At 39.2% G+C, this 19372-nt stretch overlaps 1 protein-coding gene and 1 pseudogene across 1 annotated transcript in view; one reads left to right on the top strand and one right to left on the bottom strand.

The window, feature by feature from the left end:
• The window catches only part of TMC1 (transmembrane channel like 1), a 182042-nt gene that overhangs the window by 136222 nt on the left and 26448 nt on the right, over positions 1-19372 (bottom strand). The window lies entirely within an intron of this gene.
• Positions 2946-3027, top strand: LOC129557673 (small nucleolar RNA U3; annotated as a pseudogene).

The raw sequence follows: 19372 nt of genomic DNA, 5'->3' as shown, positions 1-19372 counted from the left end.
ATTTAAAGTAGAATACCATTATTTGAAAGTAGAATGTGATAAGCTAAAGATGCATATTGTAAGCTCACTAAAATAGAGTGACAACAAAAAAGAGCTAATATACCAACAGAGGAGATAAAATCAAATTTAAAAGAAATACTCCAAAAGAAGTTATGAGAATAAACAACAAAGATGGGTTAAAAACCACACACTTTCTCAAAAGGCTAAAATTAAAAAGATTCACTTGCAATATCAAACATGGTGAGGCTACCGATCACCAGCACTGTGACCTCGCTGGTAAAAACATAAAATGATACAGCCATTTTGGAAATTAATTTGGCAGATTTTATGAAGTTAATTAAACACTTGCCATACAATCCAGCAATTTCAATTCATCAGTTCAGTTCAGTTGAGTTCAGTCGCTCAGTTGTGTCTGACTCTTTGTGACCCCATGGACCACAGCAGGCCAGGGCTCCCTGTCTATCAGCAACTCCCAGAACTTACACAACTCATGCCCATTGAGTTGGTGATGCCATCCAACCATCTCATCCTCTGTCGGCCCCTTCTCTTCCCGCCTTCAATCATTCCCGGCATCAGGGTCTTCTCCAATGAGTCAGTTCTTCACATCAGGTGGCCAAAGAATTGGAGTTTCAGCTTCAGCATCAGTCCTTCCAATGAACACCCAGGACTGATCTCCTTTAGAATGGACTGGTTGGATCTCCTTGCAGTCCAAGGGACTCTCAAGAGTCTTCTCCAACACCACAGTTCAAAAGCATCAATTCTTCAGCGCTCAGCTTTCTTCACAGTCCAACTCTCACATCCATACATGACTACTGGAAAAACCACAGCTTGGACTAGATGGACCTTTGTTGGCAAAGTAATGTCTCTAATGCTTTTTAAAATGCTGTCTAGGTTGGTCATAACTTTTCTTCCAAGGAGTAAGCGTCTTTTAATTTCATGGCTGCAGTCAACATCTGCACTGATTTTGGAGCCCCCCAAAAATAGTCTGTCACTGTTTTCATTGCTTCCCCATCTATTTGCCATGAAGTTATGGGACCAGATGCCATCATCTTAGTTTTCTGAATGTTGAGTTTTAAACCAACTTTTCCACTGTCCTCTTTCACTTTCATCAAGAGGCTCTTTAGTTCTTCTGTGCTTTCTGCCATAAGGGTGGTGTCATCTGCATATCTGAGGTTATTGATATTTCTCCCTGCAATCTTGATTGCAGCTCGTGCTTCATCCAGACCAGCGTTTCTCATGATGTACTCTGCATGTAAGTTAAATAAGCAGGGTGGCAATATACAGCCTTGACGTACTCCTTTCCCTATTTGGAACCAGTCTGTTGATCCATGTCCAGTTCTAACTGCTTCTTGACCTGCATACAGATTTTTCAGGAGGCAGGTCAGGTGGTCTTGTATTCCCATCTCTTTAAGAATTTTCCACAGTTTGTTGTGATCCACACAGCTAAAGGTTTTGGCATAGTCAATAAAGCAGAAGTAGATGTTTTTTTCTGGAACTCTCTCACTTTTTTGATGATCCAACAGATGTTGGCAATTTGATCTCTGGCTCCTCTGCCTTTTCTAAATCCAGCTTGAACATCTGGAAGTTGACTGTCCACATACTGTGGAAGACTGGCTTGGAGAATTTTGAGCATTATTTTGCTAGCATGTGAGATGAATGCAATTGTGCAGGAGTTTGAAAATTCTTTGGCATTTCTTTTCTTTGGGATTGGAATGAAAACTGACCTTTTCCAGTCCTGTGGCCACTGCTGAGTTTTCCAAATTTGCTGGCATATTGACTGCAGCACTTTCACAGCATCATCTTTTAGGATTTGAAATAGCTCAACTGGAATTCCATCACTTCCACTAGCTTTGTTCATAGTGATACTTCCAAAGGCCCACTTGACTTCACATTCCAGGATGTCTGGCTCTAGGTGAGTGATCACCCCATCATGATTATCTGGGTCATGAAGATCTTTTTTGTATAGTTTTTCTGTATATTCTTGCCATCTCTTCTTAATATCTTCTGCTTCTGTTAGATCCATACCATTTCTGTTCTTTATTGTGCCCATCTGTGCATGAAATATTCCCTTGGTATCTCCAGTCTTCTTGAAGAGATCTCTAATCTTTTCCATTCTATTGTTTTCCTCTATTTTTTTGCATTGATCACTGAGGAAGGCTTTTTTATCTCTCCTTGATACTCTTTGGAACTCTGCATTCAAATGGGTATATATTTCCTTATCTCCTTTGCCTTTTGCTTCTCTTCTTTTCACAGCTATTTGTATCACTTCCTCAGACGACCATTTTGCCTTTTTGCATTTCTTTTTCTTGGGGATGGTCTTGATCACTGCCTACTGTACAGTATCACGAACCTCTGTCCATAGTTCTTCAGGCACTCTATCAGATCTAATTCCTTGAATCTATTTGTCACTTCTACTGTATAATTGTTTTCCTTGTGGCTCAGCTGGTAAAGAATCTGCCCGCAAGGCGGGAGACCTGGGTTCGATCCCTGGATTGGGAAGATCCCCTGGAGAAGGGAAAGGCTACTCACTCCAGTATTCTGGCCAGGAGAATTCCATGGACTGTATAGTCTATGGGGTCGCAAAGAGTCGGACACGACTGAGCGATTTTCACTTTCACTTTCACTTTCACTGTATAATTGTAAGGGATTTGATTAAGGTCATACCTGAATGATCTAGTGGTTTTCCCTACTTTCTTCAGTTTAAGTCTGAATTTGGCAATAAGGAGTTCATGATCTGAGCCACAGTCAGCTCCCAGTCTTGTTTTTGCTGACTGTATAGAGCTTCTCCATCTTTGGCTGCAAAGAATATTAATCAACCTGATTTCAATTCATACATTCAGCTCATACATTCACACAAAGACACACACTCCAATGTCCACAGAAACTTTATTAATAGTATCCCAAATTAGAAACAACTCAAATGTTCATCAACAAGTGAGTGGAAATAGACTATACTTTCAGGGATCATTTCTATAGTTTGTTACTAGAGAAGTTTCTCTGAACGTGTAGCGCACCCAATAAAGGATTAATCTCCAAAATATACAAGCAGCTCTGCAGCTCAATTCCAGAAAAATAAATGACCCAATCAAAAAATGGGCCAAAGAACTAAACAGACATTTCTCCAAAGAAGACATACAGATGGCTAACAAACACATGAAGAAATGCTCAACATCCCTCATAATCAGAGAGATGCAAATCAAAACCACAATGAGATACCATTTCACACCAGTCAGAATGGCTGCTATCCAAGTCTACATGCAATAAATGCTAGAGAGAGTGTGGAGAGAAGGGAACCCTCTTACACTGTTGGTGGGAATGCAAACTAGTACAGCCACTATGGAGAACAGTGTGGAGGTTCCTCAAAAAATTGGAAATAGAACTGCCATATGATCCAGCAATCGCACTCCTGGGCATACACACCAAGGAAACCAGAATTGAAAGAGACACATGTACTCCAATGTTCATTGCAGCACTGTTTATAATAGCCAGGACATGGAAGCAACCTAGATGTCCATCTGCAGATGAATGGATAAGAAAGCTTTGGTACATATACACAATGGAGTATTACTCAGCCATTAAAAAGAATACCTTTGAACCAGTTCTAATGAGGTGGATGAAACTAGAGCCTATTATACAGAGTGAAGTAAGCCAGAAAGAAAAACACCAATACAATATACTAACGCATATATATGGAATTTAGAAAGATGCAAATGATTACCCTGTATACGAGACAGCAAAAGAGACACAGATGTATAAAACAGTCTTTGGGACTATGTGGGAGAGGGTGAGGGTGGGATGGTTTGGGAGAATGACATTGAAACTTGTATATTATCATATGTGAAACGAATCGCCAGTTCAGGGTCGATGCATGTTACAGGATGCTCAGGGCTTTTATTTGGGGATGACCCAGAGGGAGGATAAGGGGAGGAGGGAGATGGGAGGGGGGTTCGGGAGGGGGAACTCATGTATATCCGGGGCGGATTCATGTCAATGTATGGCAAAACCAACCAATATAATATTGTAAAATAATTAGCCTCCAATAAAAAAAAGTCAGTGGATAAACAAACTGTGGAGCACCATACAATGGAATACTCATCAATAAAAGAAACACTACTGAAATATGAATGAATTTTGAAAGCATTATGCTAAATATAAGGGAGCAGACACAAAAGAGTACATACTGCATGTTTCCATTTACATGAAATTCTATATAATGCAAGATAATATACAGTGAAAAAAAGCACATTAGGGTTTATATGGGAAGTAGGTGAAGACTGTGTGGAATTATGCCAAAAGGGCACAAGGAACATTTGGGGGAAGTGGAAATCTTATTTGTGATGGTCATTATGTCATGTATACATTTGTCAAAACTTGACAAATGGTATATTTTAAATGTATACAGTTCAATGTGCACAAGTTATACTCAATAACATGATTTTTTTAAAGTGGAATGAAAGAAATGAAAATAAAACAATGCCAACATTTTATCAGTCATAGGAATACCATCCTTTGTCATCGTTATTGGGCACTTTAGACCCAGGAAGTGCTGTCCACTTCAGGGAAATCCTTAAAGCACTGGCCAAGTTGGAAACAAACACCTCAATGTTCCTAATTTTCAAGGCCCTCAAAAACCTGCAATGTTTCTGACTCTAGTTTTGTTTTGATAATTATTCAGTACTGCCCCAAACACATCAATCTATAAACTCTTCGAGAAAAAGAACTCTGTCACATCTCATTCTTCCAAAAGCACTTTTATAAAAAGAATCAAATGAATTGTTTGTTGTATGCACCAATACATGACTAAATGAATGAATAAATAAAGTACATTTCTATGGGAATTAATAATCCCAACACAGCTATATATTATTTGTCTCTTACAGAAAATGCTATCTCTCCAACTTTAAATATGACAAAAGATCATTTACTAGAGCACCACAAATTTTTGCACTATTGAAAAAAATCATATGGCCAAACAATAGTAGAGAAACATGATGGTGATTGCCACTTTTATTTTGTATGTTATATCAGAGTTTACAAATAGCTTTTACAAACATTACTCATCTGAGACATCTAGGACCACCATTTATCAATAGGTCGTTTCTGTCTATAAATCACAGAATCTATTGATGCATTGAAGGAAAATTTCCAAGAACTTTTCCAGTTAACACTTTGTTAATCTGTTTCAGACAGCTAAGAGAGAGAGAGTGGGGAAAGATCTCAATATTTAACATTTTAAATTACAATTCAGGATTAGTATCACATTTACAAATGGTTAAGATAGCCTGAGCAGCCATATTGCCAGATTTTATAAAAATTGTTGGAGATCCAAAAAGAGCCTGCCAATACCTTCACTACAAAAATAGCCTAAGAAGTTTGAGACTCCAGGTTGGAACATCTTAAAGGTTCTGAAGTTGAACATCTGATATAAAATTTGAGCCCTACACTTATTAATGAAAAACCAACCCCACATGTTAAAAGTTAATATACAAATATGAGCTATTTCTAATAGCTTCTTTGGAAAAGTGTGCTGAGATTCAAAAGAAGTGGTTGATTTTGTTTTTGCATTTTAAAGCAATGACTTGTTTTGATAATAATATTCCTAAGACTGCCCAGATGTTTGAAATCAACAAAATAAGTGAGCATATTAAATAGGATACTGCTCAGACTGTCAAGAGCTAGATCTGGATGACTTTAATAGGTTTCTCTAAATGAGCTCCAATACTTTGGCCACCTGATGGAAAGAGCCAACTCATTGGAAAAGACCCTGATGCTGGGAAAGATTGAGGGCAGAAGGAGAAGAAGGCGACAGAGGATGAGATGGTTGGATGGCATCACCGACTCAATGGACATGAGTTTGAGAAAACTTTGGGAGATAGTGAAGGACAAGGAAACCTGGCATGCTGCAGTCCATGGGATCACAAAGAGTCGGACACAACTTAGCAACTGAACAACAACAAAATGAAATCTCTAGTGTCTCCACTTTCCGTTCTAAGATTAAATAAGTTGGTTAAGGGAATGATGGAGACCAAGGCCATTTGGATTGGAAGTTCTATGCTGAAAAGCAAATATGTATTTCCAGGTTTTCCATATTTAAAATTTTTACCTGTTTGTCTTTTGGGGACTGAAATGAGGCTGACAATAGATCAAACTGTGTTAGCATCATAGAATAACAGCTGAACATGCTAACCACTTTCTCCATGGTACTGAAATGCACCTCTATGACAAGTCATAGGAACCAAAAGTGCTTCATCACATTGCTTCCCTTCATATAAATGCCTCCCCCAATGGGGTTTTATGTCTCTCTTCTTAGCTTTCTCTGTCTTAATCCTCTTTGCTCTGCTCATCAACTTTACTGAACTCAGAACTGTATCTAATTCACAAACTGAAGCTAGATAGGTCTCCCTTACAAAGTTGTTACACACACCAATCCAACAAGAGATCACTGCTACAGACTAAACCCCTAGTCTGAGCTGCTGCACTGGAATCTCAGTGTATTTTGCTTTCCCCCATTGTCTTCCTAAATGAAAGGAAGGTAAATTTGAGCATTTACTAGTTGGTGAAATCATACATCCATTAAAGAAAGGAAGTTGAAATATTGAACCCATCCCAGTTTCTCAAGAAACAAAGGGGCCCTACACACAAAAAAATAGAAAGGGGAGTTACCCCAAAAGGAAAACAAAAGTTATGAAACAAACTTTTTAAAGTGCCTAATCTCTAAGAAAGGTAGAATATCCTACAACAAGGTATTTATTTTGAAATACCTTTCTTGGGTGGCATCCTGGTGGTATCCTTTCAGGACGTCTCAGCTGCCAGTTAACTTGAAAAGGGAAGACAGGTTGAAGGGACAAATGTTTCAGGTCTGCTCCAGCACATTCACACACTTCTGCTTGTTGCTGAAAGTGCTCCCTGGTGCCATTTCACAGTCTGAAACATAAGAAGGTACTAATTTCCTTGCCATTAAATTTTCATGAATGCTTAGTTTGCCATTTAAGGATGGAGTACTCAGGTCAAAAGGGCTGTATGTGAGGCTCATGTTTGAAACAAAACTAAACTGATCATGTAAGTGGTATTCAAAGCAAATCTGGCTTCATCCCATATGCACTTGTCTGCCTCATTTTAAATACCTTCAATTCTAGGGCTTTATCCCAGTTACATGTGAAGAGGGCAGTGTATGGAAACCACTTTTAGAAAGGTGAGAAATACTGACTGCTAAGTCGAATCAGTAAATTAAATGAGTAAATAAAGAAGGCACTCTTAGGTGTAGAGTTCATGTTTAAGCAGCAAAGCTGACACATGTTCAGTTTAGCAATCAATCCCAATGTGGGGAAACCTGGAGATATTGTGTTCATTTTTCAGCTTCTTTGAAAATAAAACTTTACCAGAAAATAAGGAAACATTTTCTGGAAATTAAAAACAATTTTTTCTCTCTGTCAACATTTCTCAAAGGAAGGTGGTAATCTTTTCTTTGAAAGGATAAACAACAACAAATTTCCATCACTGAAAAGAAAGGGACAAAAAGTGCTGAAATTTAATGTTGCAAAGAGGTTGCTTTTTTGAGAGGGAGAACATGAGCATTCTCTGGTTACTTCGGTGATAGCCACTGACCTTGGCAAGAGGAAGCACTGTTTTGAAATGGATCCTGGTGGCACATTTACACCAGGGCAGCTTTTGGCTTCATGGATGGATTCCTATACACATCTGACCCTTCTAGACTATAAAGCCTACTACGTAGATTTCAGCCAAAGCAGTGTGTAGCACACCTGGAATTATAGTTTAAAACAAAGCTCTGTAGAGTGAGGCTCAGTTTTCTCCTATTCTGGACACTAGATCTCAATTATAATAGTAAGGTAGGATATAGCTGATATGAGTACTTACATTTAAAGTTAAAATGGCTCTTTAACTTGGGAATTTATAAGGAAACTGAGAAGTTTTGTTGCAAATTATTGGACCTATACTCTAGAGTGAGGACAAACTGTAATTTAATTTATATGAACTTAGATTATGCAAAAAAATGTGAAATAATTCTAAATGGTATTCTGACAAAAACCATAGTAAACATAAATAAATTAACAAAAGATGTTTTTCAAGGCTTGTGTCCAGAAAATTATAAAAACAATACTATACAAAAGATTAAAAACAGAAACCAAAACAGAAAAATAGATTAGCTCAAGCATGTTAAAGTTAAAAATTTCTGTACATAAAAAGATATGTCAAAAAAATTAAAGTAGAAAATATTTACAACTCACACAACACTTCATTAGTGTAACAAACAAAGAATTTCTACCCATCAACAAGAAGACTAGTACCCTCAAAAAGGAAATAAATGGCAAAAGATCTGAACAAATATTCCACATAGGAAGATATAAAATCTAATAAAAATGAACAAAATATGAGCAGTAAATTCACAGAAGGAACACAGCCAGCAAACATAAGAAAGTTCCAGTCTTATCTAGAGAAACTCAAACTGAGACCTCAAGCCGTATGGGTATGGGCTTTTTGATTCCTTTTAGTAGGGACTTGTCAGACCAGGACACATACTTTCTCCCCTCTTCAGTGCTGTGGGTTCCATTCCAGGTACAGTATGTTTCAATAGGCCTGATTTGCAGCAGGACAGCAGGATCCTAGTGGAGACTGAGGAGTTCCCCTCACTCAGGGATACAAAGTAACTCACCCATCCCAGTGGAACATCCCATTGTAAATTCCAGGAGGTAAGACCTCTCCCTGCTGTGATGGGAGCTTAGCAGCAGAGCACTTTGATACAAGGCTATATCCTGCCATTCCCTTGCCTTTACAAAGTGGGGTATCTCAGCAGGGGTCCCAAGTCTGGCATCTGGGTCATCAGGCCCTACTGCTTGATCATTCAAATCATTCAAATGTATTAAAGCCAGAGAGAGTACTTTAGTCCACCCAGCCAAGGTAGTTTTACCTATTGGCAATTTAATCTGCTGATTTAATATTCCATTTTTCCTTTGTACCAACAACACTGCCTACAGGTTATGGAGGAGATAGAACCTCCATTGGATGTGAAGTTCTTTTGCCCAGTCTTGCACACACAACCTTCAAAATGTGACCCCACTCTCTGTCTCTTTGGTGAGGGTATCCAAACATGATACTCGGTTTCTCTAATCACCTAAGGGTGACAAGCTGGCTTATGCAGGCACAGGAGAAAGCTTGGGTTAGACCAGACAGAATGTCCACACAAACCAAGGCATATCTAAAACCCTCAATCAGAGGGAGGGTCCCAATATAATCAATTTGCCAGTCCCTAGCCAGCTGGGAAATCAAGGGCACTGTCCCAGAGTCCTTTCATAGTTGCCTTGTGCATTGTTTAGAACACACAGATGTGCTGTGACCGCACTCATCACATCACGGTATTGCAAGGTCAGTCTGGCTTCTTTGGCATTACACCACCTCCCCATGCTCTAGGGTGGCCACTCTTTCTACATATACAACAAGCTGCTCTATCGACCGAGCATCAGCTTCCTAATTACCACAGGGTGTCAGCACCTTGTGAGCTGGGATGTGGAAAACAGTGAGGACTGTCACAGGCTCTTGTAGGAGAAATCAAATATCTTTCCACATATCCCGCCCCTGCAAGGGCTTATTCATGACCATCTACCCATCAGTTTCCCATTGTCTAAGCCATAGGATTAATCCCTTTAAAACAGCCCTACTTTCAGTAAAAGGGTAATGGCCAAGGTTGTTGAGTACCAGCTAAAATGCTCCAAGTTCAGCCCATTGGTTAAAATGGTTTGTCCCTGCTTCCATCCAGATGGTGTCAGTGTTGGGCTGAATTGCAAGTGCAGCCCATGTGGATGGGTTGCCCCTACTAGACTCCTCTGTGTATCAGGCAACAGGAGGATTTTTCACTATCCTCTCTCAACAGCCTACAGGGCCTGCCACAGGACTTTGGAGAACCTCCATTTTCTACAGGGCCTTGTATTACCTGCATTTCTAGAGACAGTGGACTTGAGGACAGTTTAGTCCTTGGCTATAGGCATGCCTCTGAGTCAAACTGGGAGTTTGAGCCATGCCAGAGGTAGGTCGACCGGAGAAGGCAATGGCAAGCCACTCCAGTACTGTTGCCTAGAAAATCCCATGGATGGAGGAGCCTGGTAGGCTGCAGTCCGTGGGGTCGCTAAGGGTTGGACACGACTGGGCGACTTCACTTTCACTTTTCACTTTCACACATTGGAGAAGGAAATGGCAACCCACTCCAGTGTTCTTGCCTGGAGAATCCCAGGGATGGGGACGCCTGGTGGGCTTCCGTCTATGGGGTCACACAGAGTCGGACACGACTGAAGTGACTTAGCAGCAGCAGCAGCAGAGGTAGGTCGACAGAACAGATTCTCAATTCACCTTCAATAGGAAGGGAAGCTCTTACCATGACACACTGTTCCTTCACGAGAAGCTCTCCTGGAGGAGTACTGTGTACACTGCTAGGAGCCACTGCTTTACAGAGTGTATCAGGTTTCTTATGCCTTTCAGTGCTGGGACTAAAATCCTAGGGGTACTCCAAGGTTCTGTTGTTGTTCGTCCAGTTCTAGGGGTATATCTATTAACTGTGTGGATCATGTTTAAATTTATGAAGGCGACTTTCTTAACCTTACAGCTGCTGCTTCTCCTGCTAAGTCACTTCAGTCGTGTCCAACTCTGTGTGACCCCATAGGCGGAAGCCCACCAGACTTTAAAATATCTTTCCATGCATTCTGTAAATTCAGATCCCACAACTTGCAAACAAACCCACCAAACTGTCCCTCAGATTTCCCTTCAAAATTTACTAGATAGCCATTTCTGTGCTAGACTATCTTTATTTTTTAAAAAATAATGGATTCCTTATTAATGAAATACTCATTCTCTTATACTTTTCCAGTTATGAAGATGTTTATGCAGAATCCCCTATATTCAAGAATGTGTCCTGAATAACTCAGAATAGAAGGAATTTTTCCAAAAAGTTTCTAGGATTCATTAATAAAATTATATGTCAAGGTGTTTGTCAGGTAAATTTTTAAGACCTATCTGATCATATCAATGCTACATATGACCCAGTGGGACATCCATAAGGCTTTTTTGATTAGCCTTGTAAATATTGTAACAATTTAGACTTCTGTTCTGACACTAGAAGAATGATTCAGAGTTGAATGGTTATAGCTTATCAGATTAATTTTAAAAATTAAACAGTTCAGAGGAATAGGGTGTTCTAATCATGAAACTGTTAGGAAGTGCTATGTCCAACGTACGTGAGGAGTTTGTAGAAGGCCTGCCAACTGGGGATACAGATAGGACAGAACCATGGGGAGGATTTATACTTCTTGACTTTTCAGGTTGAAGGATGTATTGTCTAGAAAAATCTTGAGTAAGTGAAAATAGATCCAGCACTCAGAACAAAAAGATCTCTATGTCAGACATCTCAATACTAGGCCATTAAAATAGGCTTGTGATGAGAAAATAACAGTTTAATAATAAGCCCCTATGAAATCTCTGAACTTTAGAAAATAAACAAATTGGTTGTCATTGGTAAACAGCAAACATCTGAAATGATCCGGACCTGAGGAACTCTGAATACCATGGAGGGCTACTGACATTTTTATTTGTCTCTCCCATGTTTTTTCTCATTAGTTGCTTGAAAAAAGAACATGCAATAGAAGTTCTAGGCTTCTATTTTAGGTCTGAGTTTTTCAATATTGGCCCCATTGACATATCTGACCAACTAATTCTTTTTTTTGCCGGGCTGGGGGGGGTCATCCTCTAAATTGTAAGATATTTAACAACATCCCTGGCCTCTGCCCAATAGATGCCAATCACGCGAGCCCTCAAGTTATGACAACTAAAACTGTCTTCAGAAATTGACAAATGTTCCCAGGAGACAAAAACCATCCCTGGTTGAGAGCCACTGCTCTAGGCTGACAGTTACTATACACCACAGATTCAAAGATCCACACATTGCTGTATTCTTTATCATCAAAAAATTAAAAGCACTGGAAAGGTTTGAGACATAAATATACAAGGCATCAACCCCGAAACTGTCCCCTTTCATTTATTCCATACCACATTGCTAATTATATCTTGAAATCAGATAATGAGCCTTTTGTATGACTCAATGTTCATAATTATTCTTAGAAATTGTCCAAGTCCAAACAAGTTAGATATGTTATTAATAGAAATGTACATAAATTTCTTGGCTGAATGAACTTAGAAAAGTTCCATTAAGCTGGACCCTCCTTCAATCAAGTGAGGCCTTACTTCTATGTGTAGAAACTTGGTCTTTAATCTGTTGCTTGGCAGAGGAAAAGGCAGACTAGACATCGCAGAAAGAATGGAAGATCACTTCAACACCATTTCAGATCCCAGACCCAGATTCCCTTGTCTTACCTTTAACTCTGGCAGATCTCCCTATGTAAAGGGCGTGTCTTACACTGTTCAAGCTACTAAACAAGGTACTATAGACTGGGTGACTTACAAACAATGGAAATTTATTTCTCACAGTTCTGAAGACTAGAAGTCAGAGGCCAGAGAGTTAGCATGGTAGGGTTCTGATGAGAATTCTCTCCTAGTTGCATATTACAGTCTTCCTACTGTATTCTCAATGGCAGAGAGAGGGCTTGAAATCTCTCTGAAGTCTCTTATATAAGGGCCTTAATCCCTTTCATGAGGTTCCACACTGATGATCTAACCACCATCCAAAGGCCTCCTCACCCCCCTCTTTAATATCATCACAGTATGGGAATTTCAGCTTACAAATTTTCTGGAAATACAAACTGATTCAGCCTATAATAGGGAGCTACCTTATTTGGTGAAGCTGAAAAGTCCAACAGTCATAGAAGAGACAATCTCTAAAGGGTGAATGTTTATATGCTTAAGACAAGTGTTTTGGGGCATGTATTCAGTGAGGTGATGTGACTCTGTCTGGGCTTATATCAGATTTGCCTAAAGATACACTCTGTTTAATCATAGTTTCCACTATCTCCAAACTCCAAATTGCCAACACCCCTTGCAAGTCTATTTCATAACTCCCCTCTGTGTATGCTTTAAACTCCTGTTCCCATTGCTAGTTGACTGACTCTGAGTTACCCAAATCCAGTTCAGGAAAGGAGAGAGAATTTGATTGACTTATCCCATCTTTTCAAATAATAATAGCAATAGGGAGGGGACTTCTGTATACCTGTGACTGATTCATGTTGATGAATATTGTAAAGCAATTATCTTCCAATAAAAAATATACAATAAAGCAATTATCTTCCAATAAAAAAAAATAACAATAATAACATGTAACAGGATAAGGTATTATGTACCAAAGATTGCTTGCCTGAACTCTTAATCCTTACTTCAGACAAACCAAATAGGAATAATCATTAAGATCATTTCATGAAAGAAAAAATGAAGATCAAAGTTAAGTGGCAAATTTTGGATCTGGACCCAGACAGTCTGACTGTTTCCATTCTTTTAATCACCGATAATTTGATGGTCATGGATCAGGTGCCCACCAAGGTTCAATTTTGGTTGCACCAGAGTAGGACAAAGCATGTGGTTCCCACATTAGGAGCTGAGGGCAGTGTCACATCATTTAAAGTGGCTTAGGCATGTGGCAGGAAACTACCTTTGATCTAACTCAATAGCCATCCAAAAGGGCCACAAAGGCCAGCTTAAACATAGAGTGAGTAACAGGTTAGCAAAAATATATCTCTTATACCAGGACATTACCTTGCCAACCAAGGTCCGTCTAGTCAAGGGTATGGTTTTTCCCGTGGTCATGTATGGATGTGAGAGTTGGACTGTGAGGAAGGCTGATCGCCGAAGAATTGATGCTTTTTAACTGTGGTGCTGGAGAAGACTCTTGAGAGTCCCTTGGACTGCAAGGAGATCCAACCAGTCCATTCTAGAGGAGATCAGTCCTGGGTGTTCATTGGAAGGACTGAGGCTAAAGCTGAAGCTCCAATACTTTGGCCACCTCATGTGACAAGTTGACTCACTGGAAAAGACTCTGATGCTGGGAGCGATTGGGGGTAGGAGGAGACGGGGAAGACAGAGAATGAGGTGGCTGGATGGCATCACCGACTCAATGGACATGAGTTTGAGTGAACTCCGGGAGTTGGTGATGGACAGGGAGGCCTGGCGTGCTGTGGTTCATGGGGTCTCTAAGAGTCGGACACGACTGAGCGACTGAACTGAACTGAACTGATACCAGGAAAGGAGCGAGAACAAAAATGGTAAGGCCAACCTTTTCCTTTAAGCCACAAAGTATATCAGGTTATAATGGATCCATGGGTTTGTTGAGCAAATTGGGTAAGGAAAAATTCTACACACTTTTTAAATGCTAACATTCTTGTTATTAAATTCTGTTTTTGAATCATCTCTCAGTGATTAATGCACACTGTTAAGTTTATGTTATTTTAGTTATATTTTATCTTATATTTTGCAAAAATAGAATATAGGGTAGTTAGAGAGCTACTATGTACTTCTAAAAATATATCTTTCTACTATCTTTGACAATGAAAGTGTGTTTGCCTAATTTTGAATATCTCTTGCAAAACTTACAGATACGTCTCCACTTCTGGAATTTAGACTTACATAAGAAAAATTAAAGCTTAATTTTAATTCCTTCATTGAAAATTTTTTTTCTACTGCATGAGAACTTATTTTTTCTAAAACCTAATATTATATTTGCAAGAATAGATTTTGTAGTGTTTTGGGGGGGAGCGTCTGTTTTGAATGCTTTTTAATAGAAAATGAGCCTTTTCAATCTACATACTTTGACTTTTATCAACACAAAGTTTTTTCTCCCATTACATTTTTAGTAATTATTCTGTTTATATTATCTTTGTTGGTTCCTTAGGAGTATTCAGCATTATTAGCTTTAGCTTAAATTCCATTCTTTGCCCTCTATATACATGACATTTCCTTTTCCTTCTTATCCTTTTACTCTATGTTCTGCAAAAATTTCTCATTTGTTTTCCACAAGAGTATCTGCATCATTGAATGTTCTCTTTACTCGCTGGCATGAATGTCTCATTGTTTTTGTGTTGCTTTACTTCCCTGTCACTCTTAACTATCTCTCCCATATCTCTTTCAGTCTCACTGGGTATCTTCTCATCCTGGCTTGTTCTTTCCTAGTAACTTTGTGCTGCTTCATAATGGTCATGTTTTATTACACCCTGCTCTTGTTTTCATGGGCTTCATTAATGTCTTTTGTGATTGTTCATCTTTGACTAGGAGACGCATGTTCAGATTTGCCATTCTCAGAGAGGAAGAGCATGTGGATGGCTGATGTTTTCAGTCACCAGATTTTTATCCTGCTTTCCCTAACAACTTACTTTACACAGAAATAGAAACTTTGAGAAAATGGCTGTTCAAGAAGACTGCATTTGATGTGAGACTAGCTATGGGGCATGGTAACCTGGGATATATAGTTCTTAAAATAAAATGTCATACTGTTTAATAGACCTGTAGTGAACAGCAATTTGTAGACTATGGATGGTAATTGTTCATGAATTCCATCTTTCAAAGAACAGGAGGGCAAGGGTTTTAGGGGGGAAAGATCTCATTTGAGTTCAGCAGAGCTACTCCAAGAGAAAATTTGCCAACACTTGGAATTTTTTAAGTGAATTATCCCCTTGCTGGCCAGTTCTATCTGAGAATAGTTTACCAGACATCAGGAAACAAAATTTAATTCTATAAACATTTTTCCTGTTCATTAATAAAATATTTACTAGTATTTCTGAAAGTTAATCATTAAAGAATATATAAAAATCATAAAAGTATATATGCAAAATGCAGAGCTTTATATAGTTTAGGGGAATGGGGAAAGAAATCGGTGTGTGTGTGTATATATATATACATAATTTTAGTGTCCTACTTTTTAAGCTAGAACTGTGTTAAATGCATTTTGTATGTTATTTGTAAACATAATTTTAAAGGTACATTCAGTTCAGTTCAGTTAAGTCGCTCAGTCGTGTCTGACTCTTTGCGACCCCATGAATCACAGCACGCCAGGCCTCCCTGTCCATCACCAACTCCCGGAGTTCACTCAGTCTCATGTCCTTAGAGTCAGTGATGCCATCCAGCCATCTCACTCTCTGTTGTCCCCTTTTCCTCCCGCCCCCAATCTTTCCCAGCATCAGAGTCTTTTCCAGTGAGTCAACTCTTCGCATGAGGTGGCCAAAGTATTGGAGTTTCAGCTTTAGCATCAGTCCCTCCAATGAACACCCAGTATTGATCTCCTTTAGCATGAACTGGTTGGATCTCCCTGCAGTCCAAGGGACTCTCAAAAGTCTTCTCCAACACCACAGTTCAAAAGCATCAATTCTTCGGCGATCAGCTTTCTTCACAGTCCAACTCTCACATCCACACATGACCACGGGAAAAACCATAGCCTTGACTAGACGAACTTGGTTGGCAAAGTAATGTCTCTGCTTTTTAATATACTATCTAGGTTGGTCATAACTTTCCTTCCAAGGAGTAAGCGTCTTTTAATTTCATGGCTGCAGTCAACATCCAAAGTGATTTTGGAGCCCAAAAAAACAATGCCTGACACTGTTTCCACTGTTTCCCCATCTATTTCCCATGAAGTGATGGGACCAGATGCCATGATCTTTGTTTTCTGAATGTTGAGCTTCAAGCCAACTTTTTCACTCTCCTCTTTCACTTTCATCAAGAGGCTTTTTAGTTCCTTAGGTTGCATCAAAGTGATGTACTATAGCTACCTAGGCTGAGTCTAATGATTCACCACAGTTTGCTTGTTGTGATCCATTGGATAATCGAAAAAGCAAGAGAGTTCCAGAAAAAACATCTACTTCTGCTTTATTGACTATGCCAAAGTCTTTGACTGTGTGGATCACAACAATCTGTGAAAAATTCTGAAAGAGATGGGAATACCACACCACCTGACCTACCTCTTGAGAAGTCTGTATGCAGGTCAGGAAGCAACAGTTAGAACTGGACATGGAACAACAGACTGGTTCCAAATTGGGAAAGGAGTACATCAAGTCTATATATTATTACCCTGCTTATTTAACTTATATTCTGAGTACATCATGAGAAATGCTGGGCTGGAGGAGGCACAAGCTGGAATCAAGACTTCCAGGAGAAATATCAATAACCTCAGACATGCAGATGACACCATCCTTATGGAAGAAAGTGAAGAACTAAAGAGCCTTTTGATGAAAGTGAAAGAGGAGAGTGAAAAAGTTGGCTTAAAACTCAATGTTCAGAAAACTAAGATCATGGCATCTGGTCCCATCACTTCATGGCAAATAGATGGGGAAACAATGGAAACAGTGACAGACTTCATTTTGGGGGGCTCCAAAATCACTGAAGATGGTGACTGCAGTCATGAAATTAAAAGATGCTTCCTCCTTGAAAGAAAAGTTATCACTAATCTAGATCACATATTAAAAAGCAGAGACATTACTTTGCCAACAAAGGTCCATCTAGTCCAAGCTGTGGTTTTTCCAATGGTCATGTATGGATGTGAAAGTCAGACTATAAAGAAAGCTGAGCACTGAAGAATTGATGCTTTTGAACTGTGGTGTTGGAGAAGACTCTTGAGAGTCCCTTGGACTGCAAGGAGATCCAACCAGTCCATTCTAAAGGAGATCAGTCCTGGGTGTTCATTGGAAGGACTGATGCTAAAGCTGAAACTCCAATATTTTGGCCACCTGGTGAGAAGAACTGACTCATTGGAGAAGATCCTGATGCTGGGAAAGATTGAAGGCAGGAGGAGAAGGGGCCAACAGAGGATGAGATGGTTGTATGGCATCACCGACTCAATGGACATGAGTTTGAGTAAACTCCGGGAGTTGATGATGGGCACAGAGGCCTGGCATGCTGCAGTTCATGGGATCAGAGTCGGACACAATGGAGCAACTGAATTGAACTGACTGAATGAATGACAGACTTTATTTTCTTGGGCTCCAAAATCACTGTGGATGGTGACTGCAGCCATGAAATTAGAAGACGCTTGCTTCTTGGAAGAAAAGCTGTTACAAATCTAGACAGCCTATTAAAAGGCAAAGACATCACTTGGCCGACAAAGGTCTGTATCGTCAAAGCTACGATTTTTCCAGTAGTCATGTACAGATGTGAGAGTTGGACAATAAAGAAGGCTGAGTGTCAAAGAACTGATGCTTTCAAATTGTGCTGAAGAAGACTCTTGAGAGTCTCTTGGACTGCAAGGAGACCAATCCTGTCAGTCCTAAAGGAAATCAACCCTGAGTATTCATTAGAAGGACTAATGCTAAAGCTGAAGCTTCAATATTTTGGCCACCTGATGGGAAGAGCCCACTTATTGGAAAAGAATCTGATGCTGGGAAAGATTGGAGGCAAAGGCAGAAGAGGGCAGTAGAAAACAAGATGGTTATATAGAATCACCAAGTTGATGGACATGAACTTGAGCAAATTCTGGGAGAGAGTGAAGGACAGGGAAGCCTGGCATGCTGCAGTCCATTGGGTCACAAAGAGTCAGACATAAAGACTGAATAACAATGACTCATATATATATAATATATAAATGTATTATATATATTTATAATTTATAATGACTCTCTTATTACAGAGTTCCAAAACTAGTGCCATTGATTTAAAGAGCATAAACACTTATAACATCTTAATATATATTGAGCTTTAGAAAAGTGTCCAACCAGTTTATAGAACAATGAGCAAAACACAAATATGCCTAGCTCAACTTATCCTTAACAATACTGGATACTTTTATCAGTTTTATTTTTCATTTGGTTAATTTTTTTTTCTTTACTTGGATTATCAGTAAGACTATTTTCCCCATGTACGTGTGTACTAATTGCATTTCCTCCTTAGGAAAATATTAGTACAGTGGGTCTCCAGAAGATAAGGAGGAACATATTTACCTTATCAAGACAATTTTGAATGTTTATAGTCATTACAAAAAGTAGAATTTCTGATTTCACCATTCTCAAAGACTTTTATTCTCATTTTCCATCACTCTACTACCCATTACCATTATGATCCAGTTAAACCAAACAATTTGCAGTTTCTCATATCAGTCATATGCTCTCAACCACTTGACGTTACATATACTCTTCCTTTTGAATGTCCTTTGTCTTACCTCAAACACACACAAACACACTGTACATACCACATTGCACATAGAGGCTATGTTTTTTCCCAGGCTCCATCAGTAACTTGTTGCTACATTTCTCATAATGTCTAACATCCAACACCAAAATAATTAATATTCTTTCCAGAGTTTCTCACTAACCTGTGGGTTCTATGAGGGCAGGGACATGTACAGAAGAAAGTAGAAACTCAGTAAATGGTTCTGTGAATATGAAAGTATTGAAAAATAAACATAGCTGTATTCCTAGTGATAGAACTGAATGTCACCCCCAATAACTGTCAT

The sequence above is a fragment of the Moschus berezovskii genome, chromosome 7 (assembly GCF_049115385.1).
Source record: "Moschus berezovskii isolate FMDL1 chromosome 7, NW_MosBer_1.0, whole genome shotgun sequence".
Classification (NCBI taxonomy): domain Eukaryota; kingdom Metazoa; phylum Chordata; class Mammalia; order Artiodactyla; family Moschidae; genus Moschus; species Moschus berezovskii.
This window is presented reverse-complemented; position numbering and strand designations above follow the sequence as displayed.